The sequence below is a fragment of the Convolutriloba macropyga genome, chromosome 9, assembly GCF_964194025.1.
Source record: "Convolutriloba macropyga chromosome 9, txConMacr16.3, whole genome shotgun sequence".
Taxonomy (NCBI): domain Eukaryota; kingdom Metazoa; phylum Xenacoelomorpha; order Acoela; family Convolutidae; genus Convolutriloba; species Convolutriloba macropyga.
Window position 1 is genome coordinate 7453852 of NC_134476.1, and position 15494 is coordinate 7469345.

A 15494-nucleotide genomic window follows, 5' to 3' on the forward strand; every position below is an offset into this window, starting at 1 on the left:
AACAAATTGAGGTTGTAACTTTTCGATTTCTTTTTCTTTTTGGTTAAATCGTCCGTTTTTGCGTCGTAGGAGCAAATATTAAGCGAAAAAGATTAGATCGGTTCTTTAAAAAAGGCTTCTGAAAAACATAAAAGTTAATGATATGCGCGAGAACCCACTTTCAAAAGCCCAACAAAGTCGAAACTACATTTTCAGTCAATTTTGTTCATATCAACACCAGCTATTCCGAAAAAAATATTTCACAATCGGAAATCATCATAAGCGAGGTAACAATCGGAGGAATTTAAGTAAAATAAAATTTTTCTGGGAAAATTTTAAACAGAGCCCTAATTTTGTTCAGAAAATTCACACATTCTTCCGAAGCAGGTTCGTCACCCCCATTTAAAGTAGACCGCAAATTTGAGGCTTGCGAAGTATAACTTTTCTTCAGACCAGTCGTTTCGTCTGAGTCAAATGCCGGTGTCGATTGTGAATTCAAAACAACAACTGACTTGCTGGAAAATTTAGACAAGGAAACATACGCTAAAGCAATGCATAAGACCGCAATTATAATATTAGTTCGAGATATGTTCAAGTTACGCATTTTATAAATTGTCTTATAATTGGTGAAAATTGTTTAAGTTATTTTTTGGCGTTGATTACAAACCAGATAATATATGCCAAGTTGTTTCTTTTTCAGTAAACCGCATAATATTCAATTTACGCAGCTTAGTTAGCCAAAATTCAACGTGCGTTTAAAATTGTTTTGTCTTGTAGTGATAATAATGGTGCGTACCATTTTTAAGTTGAAGAGAAAAGTTAATTAGTGAGACAAGTTGAAATTATTAACTAGATAAATCATTGGACGGTTACAATATGCAACCACTAAGAAATTAAGGCAAATTCTCAATTTTTTTCTTGATCCCACGCTCAGTTGTAAGAAAACATATTTACAGGACAAATCTTCACAGGATTAATATAAATGTCTTCTTGAAAATGTCTAACAAAAAATTATAACTCCGAAAAGTTGCTCGCAGAATTTTTAATTGACGATATTTTTTTTCAAATAAGTTTTGCCTTCATTTTTTCCAAGTTTTGTATCTATCCGACAATTAAAAAGGACACGTTACCAGAATCAAACGTAATATTAAAAAAAAATGTGCTCAAAGCCAATAAACGCCCACCTGTTGTTTATAGCAGATAATTTATTGAAAATGACCCATCGATTCAGCTATTTTAATCTCATACGATCTGAAATTCGTCTGTTAAAACAATCTTGCTAATAGCTTGTAATGAGATGCATCATATTAGCAGACCTACTATAGTGCTTGTCAGATCATACATGATAAAAAATTCTTCCTAGTAGATGTGAATCATATGGCGAAAAACTCTTCAAAATTTTGTATCACTTCTACCATTTTTGATTAAAACTCAATGCGAAAATGTTGCAGCAATTAAAAAACTCAGTTCCTAAACAGAAAATTAAAAAACCCAATTCGAAAACAAAAGTTAACCTCTGTAATATCTTGCAATATTCTTACAAGACGTTGTTAAATTTTACAAGAACTTTACAAGATTCTTACAAGATCTTGCAATATTATTTTTTTCTTACAATATTCTTACAAGATTAACCTTCAGTTACAAGATTTCTACAAAAATATAATTTTCTTACAAGTTTCCGAGAATCTTATAATTTTAAATGAAAACTGTTTGATGAAATGAAGTTTTAATTTAATACGTATCTTCGTGATTTTGTTGTCAAGCGCTATTAGTTTCTCATTTTAGCACGTTTTGATTTTTATTTTACCCTTGTTGCACATGTGTTCATTAATAATCATTCATTTTTATAAGTACTTGAGTTATTTTTTTCATTTCACTATTTCAAATTCAGTTGCTTTTTTCTTTCTTGCTCTCGCGTCGCAAGTTCAGTACTACATTAAAGTTGAAATTTCGCTCCGCGAAATCCAATCCGTAAAAATAACCCCCTCTTGCAAAGCTACAAACTACATCAAATAAGAAGAGTACGACACGGCAGAGTCAGCAAAAAAACGAACATCGCTTGGAATAGACGCTTTCTGGGACGAATTGACACCTAGCCCACCTATAAGATGGGAGAAGTGGAGAGTCCAGTACAAGTTGGCACTACTCGCGAAGGAAAATATCAATCTGGATACCCTTCTTAGACCAAAACCGGAGATGGTTGAACTTCCCTTGGATCCAATCTACGAAGAAACAATCTTCGGATCATCGGCACACTCTTAAAGGGAAGGAAATGATCTCAATGCCCAAAGACATGAACTGGCAAAACAAATGCCAAAGACTGATCGAAATTGGAATCATGTGTGGGGACAAACCTTGGCCACTCGTTGACCGAAATACAGTTTCAATACTCTACTTAATTATTGGTGTAGAAAGACGTAGAATTCTGAATTGCAAAAACCCGCATCTAATGAACTACACACTAACAAAGGCTGTATTCTGGAAAATCAAAGAATTGGCTGATAACTGAGATTTGGAGAAGAAGGAATAAACCTTGATAAGATATGTATTCATCACAAAGCTTTTTGATCCGAAGATTCAAAAGGAGCTTCTCAAGCAAACTGTCGAACCGGGGACAAGCGTAGGAACTGACAATAAACAGCGAACTTGAAATGCGCAATTAATATCAAATTCAACAACAGTCAATAAGACACTCATCCCGGCTAGCGTAAACGCGATTCAGTACCCACTCAGCACTCGATCATCAAACTTGTCACTTTCCAATAAAATTCACAAACAAGTCCTCCTCCTCTCTACTGTTCAAATTGCGGTTGAAATTGGCTCCCAAACAACCGGGATAAAATTACCACCAAGGGTACAACTTGCGATAATTGTGGTTTGTTGAACCACTTTGCTGAAGTTTGTCGCAAACAAAAGAACAAAAGCCGCAGCACCCTAAGAAAATATAAGTAAACACAGTGGATGCAAAACCACACCCTGAAGATTCTATCAATTTCTTAGAGTCATCAAAACTCTATGAATCCGACTAAAGTAGTGGCAACGATAACATGATGATGACAATTCAAAATTGCCCTGCAAAAATAAAACCAGTGAAAATGCCGCTCAAAATCGACGTTCTTTCAAAAACACTACTCGGAAGACTACAGAAGCGCATGCAGCATTCTAAACCAATCACTCGCAACGCGGGTGGTCAACAGCAGTTCACAGGCGTTTTGGGTTTGCGAAACTGCTAAAGCAAAACTTCGAACTTTTTCAACGAGCCAGATCAAATTGAAGGAAAATTTCGAACCCCTGTATAGAGTAACTTATGGTAGACACAATCCGCTAGATTCACGGTCGTCGCAGACGGCCTGAAACCTCTAATCGGTTGTGATCTGTTTGACCACTTAGGACTCGCAGTAACTCAATCATCCTCACAAAAAGGTAATCAAGTTTTTACCTTTTCTCCATACTCTGAATTCAAAGAATATATAGCATGCAATTTCCCGATCTCAAAATGGGCGTTCAAAAAATCATGTAGCAAAATTTAAATTTCATAAAAAAATTCAACCTCGAAATCAAAAGGGAGGACGCATACCAATTCATTTGCAATACAAATTAAAAAAAGAACCCAAAAAAATTGATCGATGAAAAACACATAGTAAAACTTACTAATTCTCCTGATAAGTAATTTTCCCCCAAAGGTAGTCAATATAAAAATGATCAGTCAATTGTATTTGCACTTGATTCAAAAATATTAAATAAAACGATCCACAAAAACAACATGGGATGCCAAATTTTGATCCGACAATCGAATCAATAATTCAACAAGTTAGTGGACCTGTGCCGCAAACCACTACCTATTTCTCTACATTGGATTCAAAATACACGTACAGTTTTTTAAACTTAGACCGGGTTAGAGCTTATCATTGTAATTTTAATAAAGTAAGCGTCGACATGACAGGCACATAAAGATTCCAAACTGGATTTAATGGTTTATCAGATACGCCAGCAGAATTCAAAAAGACCGTGGATTAAACGTTAATTGGTTTAAAGAATACATACTGTTTTCTTGATGGCAACTTAATTGTTGACAATAGGTCAGAAGAAGATCACAAAGAAGATGCATTAACCCGTCTCAAAAGATTTGCTGAAGAAAATCTTAGGGTTAATCTTCGAAATTGTCACTTCACCAAATGGGAAAATGAATGGCTTGGTTATCATAAATCACAAACAAGAATTTCGCCGATCGAAGGCAAAATTTCGGCTATTTTGACTCTTGAAGCACCCAAAACACTAAAGAAACTCCCTTTTTTCTTGGTTCAGTATGTTATAGAAGTAAAATTAATCTAAATCTTGCTCAAAATTGTCACCCATTACTTTCCTTATTGACAAAAGCATCAAAGCTGGACCCAAATACATAAAAATATCGCATCGCCAATGCAACCGAACGTTTTTACTGTAACCGTCAGCTCGAAACAGGCGTTAAATGTGATGCTTTTGCATGCATCAAAGACACGAAATTGACTAATATTTCGTTTTATAAAAAGCATGAACTAAAGTTTATTATTCACCAAATGCGAACATGCAAACATAAAACAGCAAAGATATCGCCCTTCGAGGCACACTTTGGTAGAAAGCCTAATACTCCGCTGAGCAAAATGTCCACTAAACCTAAATTGTCGAACTTCTCTTACTGGAATATTATAAACTATTATTTAGATGAAGACGCAGTCACCCCCGGAGCCTTTTTACCAGACGATAAATAGATTAACGGATATAGAAGCAACATCGAGGTAGAAAAAAGCTTGACACGGGCGACTAAAGACGCAAAAAATAGAGAAAGACAAGATGCGGACTGCGAATCGAGATTCCTTGGATCTGGATTTTGTAGACCAAAGACCTTCTCCGAAAGAGTAGTTCAATTGAAATTGGCCCGCAAGGTTCATGGCAAACGCCGTTTTACGAAAAAAGACTCGAAGGACTTCATGAGGTATTAGCACCGAGATCAAATATCCTGAAAGTGATCCCTACTAAATCCAACATCAAGGAACCTGGTAAAGCAGTCGTGACCGTCAGAAACAGAAAATAATGCAAAACTCAAAAACGTGCAAGAGCCGAGGACTCCATTGAAAGTATACGGTGACAGTCAAGGGCATCAAAATATCGAGAACCTAATGGCGGAACGTATGCAAAGCAACATCAAGGAGCACACAACGATGCTTAAAGGAGAGAAAATGATAAAACATTGACAACGAGGACCCGGCGGCCGAGTTTCATCATCTCGCTCTAAAACTGCAAGCACGATGCGCGTGCGCATACCATAATAGCCAAACTTCTCAACTCTACGCAATCAAATTGAGACTTCCCAACAAAATCCGATTCGACAGGCGAATTTGTAATGCCAGCTCCAACTGAATCTACATCAGCCTTGCAACAAGTTCTGCCCACGATAAGCTAAGCACCACAAAATAAGCGTTCCTCTGACAGGAATCTCCGCAGCCCATCTTATTCAGGGTACGAAAACTGTTCTCCAGACTCAGAGATTACATCAGCTCCAAAAAGCAGCTCCAAAAGATTACAGCGGGTCATGGCAGGCGTTGTTGAGAACTACCAGCCAACTAACGTCTCGGTGGTCGAAACGGTACAGTCGACTGCAGAACAGATAACAGATGACAAAAATGTCTCCCCAATCATAGGCAACGTTTCTCCTACCGATCCGCAAGTTCGACCGTTGGCAGCCCAGAGAACCCCGACACTCGAGGCAGACAAAATATCCCTGACAGTATTCGAGGCTGAGAATCAAGAGAAGTTGTAGTGAAACTGACATTTAAAAATCATTGAGAACTAATGAAACTCACATTTATCATATTATATTTTTATTAATAGCTATGATAACCAGTAATTATATTGTTATTATTTATTTAAACGGGGACCAAGTAATAATTTGTAAATATTGTTAAAATTACTATACTCAAAAAATTGTACTGTTTGTACAATTTTTCCTTTCATATAATGGGGAAATGTGATACCTGTGTTCAGTATTTATCATTTTGTTTAGTGCAGTAAAATTTAATACGATGTTATAATTTTGAGCATTTTAGTTTGCCCTTTATTTCTAGTTCATCCCAATCTATTTATTTCACATTTCCTGCTTCATGTTAACTTTCAGTCATATCGTCATGTGTTTCCCCTCTCTGATCTCCTTTATTTATAATTAATTGAGTTATTCTTTTCATTTCACTAAGTAAATTTTGTTTGCTTCTTTCGTTCTTGATCTCGCGACGCAAGTTCAGTAATAGGTTTAAGTTGCGAATTAGCTCCGCGAAAACCTATCAGTAAAATTAACATGCCCTTGAATAGCAAAAGACTATATCAAATAAGTGGATCACGACAACCCTAATGACAAGATTCTTACAAAAGAATTTAAACTATCCAGATTTTTTTAAAAATCAAAATCTTAGAAGATCCGCTTTTCCTGCAGGATCTTGCAAAAATAAGTCTGGGTAGTTAGATCCTATAAAATTAACTTTTTCTTGCAATAATCCTGCAAGATCTTACAATTTTAGCTTTTTCTTACGAGATTCTTTCAATTATATTTTTTGCACAGGATTCCTAAAAGAACAACTTTTCCTTATAAGATTCTTACATGATTAATATTTCTCATAAGTTTCTAGGAATCTTATAATTTTAAAAGACAACTTTCTCATGAAATGAAGTTTTAATTTAATATGTTTGAAAATTTTTCTACGAGATTTTGTTGTCAAGTGCCAGTAGTTCCTCATTTTAGCACGTTTTGATTTTTTTACCCATGCGGCAATATGATTCCAAAAGAAGCTAATCTTGCAAGCTTCTTACAAAAATCTGACAAGCTTCACTTTGTCTTGAAAGATCTTGCAGGACTAACTCTGTGTTGTAAGATCGTATAAGATTACCTTCTGTATTCGATTCGGTTAAAGAGCAGTAAAACTGAAAAATTGTCACTGTGAACAGTTAGAAATTTTTTTTCTTGTCCTATTTACGGAAAATTATTTTTTCTGGAATTCTACTTCATACAATTTTTGAAACTGAAATTATACAAACTAAAGTGATCAAAATTGATCTTAATCTTGTGTAAGATTTGATCATTTTAGCTTTAAAAAATACCAAGTAGCTCAGTTAAAAGCATTGCAAAACTGTGGAAAAACGGCAAATGAAAAAGGCTTAAAAAATCTGGCACCAGTATAGTCAAGGATATGTAAATCGGATGTTCGTGATAATACACAGGGAAGGTAGCGGGGAGCTCAGCGGTGATTTTTTGGGCACAGCAGACTGGTGAGTTTTCAATTGTTTATCCTACAAGACACTTTGGTGAAAATTGCAAATAGACTTTCTAGAATTTTCAAAAATTAAATCTGCTATGAATTTAGCGAAAACTATATGAATTTTTTTCGCACATGATGTTCCGACCCGAGCTCATCTACATTTTTGACTATATTGTCAACCAAATAAAGAGATAACAAAAATAGATGTTTGAGTTTAAAGCAATCGTTACACAACTTATCTACTAATTAAATTACATAATGCCATCCTTCATTACAGGGCAAACGTGATCTGACATTAAAGGGACTAAAAGACAAAAAAAAACAAAATACTAAATTAGCACACACAAAAGTTTCACGGCAAGGACTGAATATCTAAATTTAAAAGCACCTAGTAACAACGCCAAAGTGCAGTCAGGTAAATCCTTGACTACACAAGTTTACTTTTTGCTAACACTGATGGAAAGTTTTCTTAATGAGACTGGGTAACAAGTCGACAAAAAGAACGAACAGTGAGGCGAAACTTAAAAACTAATCAACATTTTTACATCAAGAAATTTCAAAAATCTTAAAAATCATTAGCTTTTAACTAAATAATCCTTAATAAATTACTAAAAACTCATTAAAAAACCAAAAGGACCTGTCTTTGGTTAGACTAAGCCATAGAAGCGAACTAAAGAGAAACTCAAAAAATTAAAAACGATTAGCGAAAACACAAACTATTGCTACCATTAAAGTCATTAGCTATCATCTGAACATTATGTCTTTTTAATTCAATTTTTCGATTCTACAGATTCAGCTGAAGGTTTTAAACTTAGAGATTGCATAAGTTTACTTGTGCCACATTTGAACACCATTGGGATCTGTCATTACGCGATTGTTCTGAAAGAAGAGAAAAAGAAACACAAAAATTGGCCACTCAAAAAACGCTCAGAAAAACACATATTGTCCAACAAACAAAACATCAAGGACAAATAATATCAAATAGTATGTTATCTGTTCAATTACAAGAAATTGGATGGGACCTCTCATTGATGAAAATAAGTTACAATTTGACGAAAAGAACAACAAAAACTGAAAAATTTGAAAATTCCAATATGTTTATCATAAACTTTAAGACTATTCGCGATAAACTGACTGTTTCGGGTAACATCATTCAATCAATGCTCAATTAGAAACCTATGAGAACTGTCAACAATGTAGGGCTACCTAAAGAACAAAAACAGCAAATTCAAGAAAAAAACTGAGCGAGAAAAGTGTCGAAGGCATTAAAAAAAGAACTTTTCACTAAAAACTTTTCTATTTTCAATTATAAGTTTTTAAGAGCCAGAGGATTTCTTCTATTTACCAATATAATTTCAAAAAATCAATAAACGTAAACAAATTCATTAGAACCACGAAAATTTCGAGAAAACACGTTTTATCAACGCAATTAATTTCTTTAGCTTTCAACGCATGCTAGTAAATACGCTGAAATATGCCTCCATGGGACAATAAGTTAATTTGCCAATCAAATTTCATTAATAAAACCTTACAACAAGTTATTGACGATGAACAGGACAGCAGAGGCAGGCAAAAACTAAAAATTCAGAAGAAAAGTGCCAGAAGAATATGTCGAAGCAATTCAAATCCTAAGCTCTTCTCTGAAAACTTTATCTATGATCCATTGAACTTTATCCCTAAAACAACGGGGAACATCAGCAGTAGAATGATTTGATAGGATTTCAAAAGGATCCAAAAATAAAATAAAGTACCCGAAAATTAAAAAAATATATGAAATCTCGTGGCATTGAAACTAATAGGTAGAAGATAAAACCGCTAACTAGATTAATTTTGGCTGCAGTCGAACGGAGCTCAATATCTAATCTCAGATGTAACCCCATGGAAGGAAAGGGATGGTTTTGATGCATAGATAATTAAGGTGACATCACAATAAGTCTTCTGACTGTTTCAGGAAAAAACAGGCAAAAATCAAAATTCGGTAAAAAAAAAGTGCGAGAAGAAAGTGTCGAAGCCAATTAAACCATTAGTTTTTCTCTAAAAACATTATTTGTGATCCACTAAACGTCCTCTCGAAGCCAATTGGATTTAAAAATTTGGATAATGTGTATAATGTTTGGATAATGTGATAAGAGTTCAAAAGTAACCAATAATACAAAAATACCAAAAAAAATTCAAAAAAAATTTGAAATCTTGTGTCATTGAATTCATATAACCAATGGTTAGATCATAAAACCGCTAACCGGAATAATTTTAGTTGCAGTATAACGCAATTGTGTCCTGTCAATACTGACAATGACTAAAAGCTCACAAAAAAGTTTAACATTTGTTTGTACTCAAAAAATTTTTCAAAAAATTATTTTTAAATTCTTAACAGCCATTAAATTCATTGGTATTCAATGGAAGTCAATAAATACAATCAAAGATGCTCTGATGGGAGTAAATATATATTTGCCATACATAGGTAATCAACAAGACATCACAATAAGTCTTATGACTATTAAAACAACAACAAAAACAGGCAGAAACAAAAAATTCAATAGAAAATTGCGAGAAGAACGTGTCGAAACCATTTAAACCATAAATTTATCAATGAAATTTTTATCTGTGAGCCACTGAACATCTTTTTTAAGCCAATGGGAGCTATCAATAATCGGATAGTGTGATAAGATTTCAATAGTAACCAATAATACGAAAATACCCAAATTTTTCTTTTTAATTTTTTGAAATCATGAGCCATTGAAGTCAAATTATCAAAAACTAGAAGATAAAACCGCTAACCAGATTAAATTTGGTTGCAGTAAGAAGGAAGAGGGTGCTGTCACCCATGGACCAACTTACAGTTCACGATAATAAGTTGGACTCTTTAATGCTAAAAAAAAATTGAAATTTTTTTTAAGTCTTAACAGCCATTAGCTGTCCCCTCAAAGCACAAAATATGTTCACTTGATGCCCATTATGGAACATATTGCACTGTTAGTCAGTGAATTTATGCCATAGGACTCCAAAAAATTAAAGAAACTTCAAAAAAAGTTCAAATTTTCCTTTAAAATTACGAAAACTCAGACGCGAAGCCAAAAAAAACATGAGCAATTCCTTGAAAACAATGTTTTTGTGCGTTGGGCTTAATTTGACTGTAAAAGATGTTTGTCATTGATAGAATCTTGATATAAAAAGTGACCTGTCTCTAGGTGACCTAAAGAAAGCAAAAAAAAGAGAAAAGTTTTGTAAAAAATGAGCTCTCAAATAGAATTAGAATTTTTTTTGATAGTGAACTTCCCAATGAGACCATAACTAGTCTTTTTTATCGCCTTTAATCTATTAGGGACAAAAAATTGTTCCATTTTTTGGCGTGAAATTTAATTTTGCAAAATTTTTTTTATAAAAAATATTTTAAATTGGAGAAAAATTACACTAAAAGTGAACAAATATCGCGTGTTCACACAAAACTTCAATTTTCGATAACTCCTCGAAAAAAAAAACGAAAATCAAAAAAATCTTTTTACTTTTGCATTCTACGCTGGACCAGCTTTTTAATGATACTACTCACATTTCTCTACGACGAATATATCGATGGGCCAAAATTGACTGAACAAAAAATACCCGTTTGAGTATATAGTTCCTGCCCCTCACAACTGGGGTCGGAACAAAAAAAAAACAAAACAGTCCACTGCTATGATAATTTTGGCACAATTAAAGATATCGAAATTTACGTAACAAAATTCGTTTTTTATCCTCGTTATTACCTTAAAATACGAAGCGCTCGAATATTTATTTAATGATGCAAACAAGCAATATTTCCTTATTTCCCCAAAATATCGCTTGTATGGCAATAATATTTCCAGTCAGAAAAAAATCCAAGGGTCCGAAAAACCGTATGACATGTTCATGCTTCCCATATATTAGTATAGGAAAACGAGTTTTACCTTTCTCTACTAAATTGTTTACTAGCCTCTTTTTTCTGCCGATAGGAGTAGTGGGAAAAAGGGGCTATTCCGCCACTTCCTAATCGGAAGACAACTAAATACACCTTTTTCCCACTACTCTACATAGCATACAAATAAATGTAAATACATACAAAAATAATAAAAATTTTCATATATCCCCCCTAATCAATATTTAACCATTCTAAAACTAAAACTTTCTGTCTCACTTGGCGTAGTGGTTAAATCATCGAGTCTAGTTAAGTTGCTTTAGTTATGTCTAGTTAAGTTGCTTTAGTTAGGTTCCTTCCTCACTGACTCCAGTGAACGTCCCCCGATCGGCAATGCCGCCTTTCAGGATTTGATGTGAATTACTATGAAACTAAGTGAGATAAAAAAATCAAATTCACTGTCCTTTAAAAGGATGATCCCTGCTGTGAGACTGTATATCGAACACACTGTGATTGATATACAGTCAAAAACACTGAGATCGGTGGAAACACAGTGATTATTCTTTTTCAGTATAACTAGTGAGATCGTGTAACAAGCACGTAAAACCAAACTTGCGAAAATCTGTGAAGCCACTTCGTGGATTGATGAAGCCACTTCGTGGATGATACAAAAGTATAATATTCACACGAACAACTTTCCTCAATTTGGCTAATAACTAAAGGACTTACAGTGTTGCTTTGACAACTAGGATTATTTGTTTTCTCACTCAAATCAGGGAACCTGCTTAGCAGATTTCTACTAAATCCTCTAGTTAATTCTACATCTGGATGTTGTTTCTTTACATGAGCCTGTATCCCATTATATCTCACAACAGAAGCTCAATATGGACATTTAACTTGAGCTGAAGTACAACTTCTACTTGTATACTTACTCTCATCAATATCAGTTAGTGGTTTTACATAATTACATTTATTACAACTTCTATTTAAGACTTCTGGGCTATAGTTAAGGTTAAAGTTAGGGTTAGGGTTAAGGTTAGGGTTAGGGTTAGGGTTAAGGTTAGGAGAGGGGGTTGGTGCTAGGGTTAAGGTTAAGGTTAGGGTTAAGGTTAAGGTTAGGGTTAGGGTTAGGGTCTGAGTGAGAGTTAGAGTCATAGATAGAACTAGAACCAGAACCAGAACCAGAACCAGAACTAGAACTAGAGCTAGAACTAGAACTAGATTCATTTTTAAGGAACAACCCCATGGAGAAAAATTTTTAGCACAAATACCACTTAGTATAATATTACCACACATACATTCATCAGTTTTATCTTTATGACACGGTTCATAATGGTATTTTAAAACAGCAATGTTTCCATTTTTATAGTTACACTCTAAACATTTTAAAAGCATTTATAATTGGGTAAACTTTAATATTTACCTAATCATTTTGCAGATAGGACTTTGTCCATGTTTCACCATCGGTGTAACCGCTTCGCTGATAATATTTAGCCATGATTTCAATTAAATCTAATGGGAAGACTACTAAATACCCCCTTTTTCCCACTACTCTATATAACATAGAAATAAATGTAAATACATACAAAAATAATAAAAATTTTCATATATCCCCCCTAATCAATATTTAGTCAATCTAAAACAAAAACTTTCTGTCTCACTTGGCGTAGTGGTTAAATCATCGAGTCTAGTTAAGTTCCTTTAGCAAACGGAAGGTTTGGGGTTCCTTCATCACTGATTCCAGTGAACGTCCCCCGATCGGCGATGCCACCTTTCAGGATTTGATGTGAATTACTATGAAACTGAGTGAGATAAAAAAAAAACCAAATTCACAGTCCTTAAAAAGGATGATCCCTGCTGTGAGACTGTATATGGAACACACTGTGATGGGTATACCGTCAAAAACACTGAGATCGTGGAAACACAGTGATTAGTCTTTTTCAGTATAACTAGTGAGATCGTGTAACAAGCACGTAAAACCAAACTTGCGAAAATCTCTGAAGCCACTTTTTGGATTGATGAAGCCACTTCGTGGATGATACAAAAGTATAATATTTACACGAACAACTTTCCTCAATTTGGATAATAACTAAAGGACTTACAGTCTTGCTTTGCCAACTAGGATTATTTGTTTTCTCACTCAAATCAAGGAACCTGCTTAACAGATTTCTACTAAATTCTCTAGTTAATTCTACATCTGGATGTTGTTTTTTTACATGAGCCTTTATCCCATCATATCTCACAACAGAAGCACAATATAGACATTAAACTTTAGCTGAAGTACAACTTCTACATGTGTACTTACTCTCATCAATATCAGTTAGTGGTTTTACATAATTACCTTTATTACAACTTCTAATTAAGACCTCTGGGCTAAGGTTAAGGTTAGGGTTAGGGTTAGTGTTAAGGTTAGGGTTAGGGTTGGGTTAGGGTTAAGGTTAAGGTTAGGGTTAGGGTTAAGGTTAGGGTTAGGGTTAGGGTCTGAGTTAGAGTTAGAGTCATAGATAGAACTAGAAACAGAACCAGAACCAGAACCAGAACTAGAACTAGAGCTAGAACTAGAACTAGAAATAGATTCATTTGTTAAAGAACAACCCCATGGAGAAAAATTATTTGCACAAAAACCACTTAGTATAATATTACCACACATACATTTATCAGTTTTATCTGTATGACACGATTCATAATGATGTTTTAAAACAGCAATGTTTCCATATTTATAGTTACACTCTAATTATTTTAAAAGCATTTATAACAGGGTAAACTTTAATATTTACCTAATCGTTTTGCAAATAGGAATTTGTCCATGTTTCACCATCGGTGTAACCGCTTCACTGATAATATTTAGCCATGATTTCAATTAAATCTTTAGTATAATCTTTACATGTGATACACTCTCCTAAATATTTATTTCCTAACGTATTGAGTGTATTAGTTTTACATCTCTTATCTAAAATCAATTGAAGGTCTGATTCTTTTTTATCTCTAACAAAATTTATAATCTCTTCTCTAAATTTTTCATTATTTCCATATAGTCTGGTTAAAAACTTTCCTCCCTTTCTATTCAAAATTCCCATCTCTTCATTTATATATTCTTCTTGGAGTTTTTCTAAGGGAGTAACAAGTTTACGTGCCCGATTAACTAAACTATTTGTTAGATCGGTGAACGAACGTTGTTCGTGGTTTACCAAACCGCTTCGCAGATAGGGCTTCGCCCATGTTTCACTATCGGTATAATCACTTTGTGTATAGGACTTTGTCCATGTTTCTCCATCGGTATAATCACTTTGCAAATAGGACTTTGACCATGTTTCACCATCGGTGTAACCACTTCGCGGATAGGGCTTCGCCCATGTTTCACTATCAGGGTACCTGCTTGGCAGATCTTTTCCGTATCCAACGTTAACCAAAGTGTTTGCTCTATTCAACATATTGCTTGCACCCATTGCCACAGCTCCAACAGTTTTTGTTATTGAATCAGGATAAATATAACTAGATATAACTAAACCCCAACCTATAATTCAACCAATATTTGATAATTGTCTTTAACCTTTTGCCTTAACCATCTCTTTTGTTAAAACATCATTCTGAATTTTAATGTTATTTAAAGTAAGAACTTGTCAGAATTGTCATGATCAATGGTATTTCTATCTGTTGCATTTATCATGAGTGGTTTCATATATGCTATAAGTTTATCTATATCTTCTCTTTCTAAATCACCCTTTAAAATAAGAGCTTTAAAATCAAGGAACCAACTCTTGAATCATATATCATTGTTCTATTACTATTATTAATAATAAAAGTAATTTCCTTCTTATTATATTTAATTATACCATAAGGAAGTTCATATGACATTCCATCTGTACGATTATAATGGTTTCTATTTAACTCACTGATTATTTTACTAAAATCATGTTCACATTTATATATCTCATTAAAGTTTTTAAATAGATCAGGTCCATTCTAAGTTGTTAAATAAATAGTATCACAACTCATTCTTGCTGTATTATTTATTTGAGCTGGTTGATGACACATTGCAATCATTTGAATAATATAATGTCTACCTTCAGTAAAAAAATAAGCTATATTCTTATTTATCCAATCACTCATATCATCAAGTCTTATTACACAATTTTGAAATTTATGCATATTATTTTTTGTGATCATATTTATATCACATTTATTAAACCCAGTATAAAACTTATTAGACTCAAGATCTATCCAGTCTCTGTCATCTTTACACACTGTATCTATATTTTTATCTTGGTCTTGGTTTTGGTTTTGGTTTTGGTCTTGGTTTTGGTTTTGGTCCCGGTTTTGGTTTTGATCAGTGAAACTGCTTCGCAGATCTTGGTTTTGGA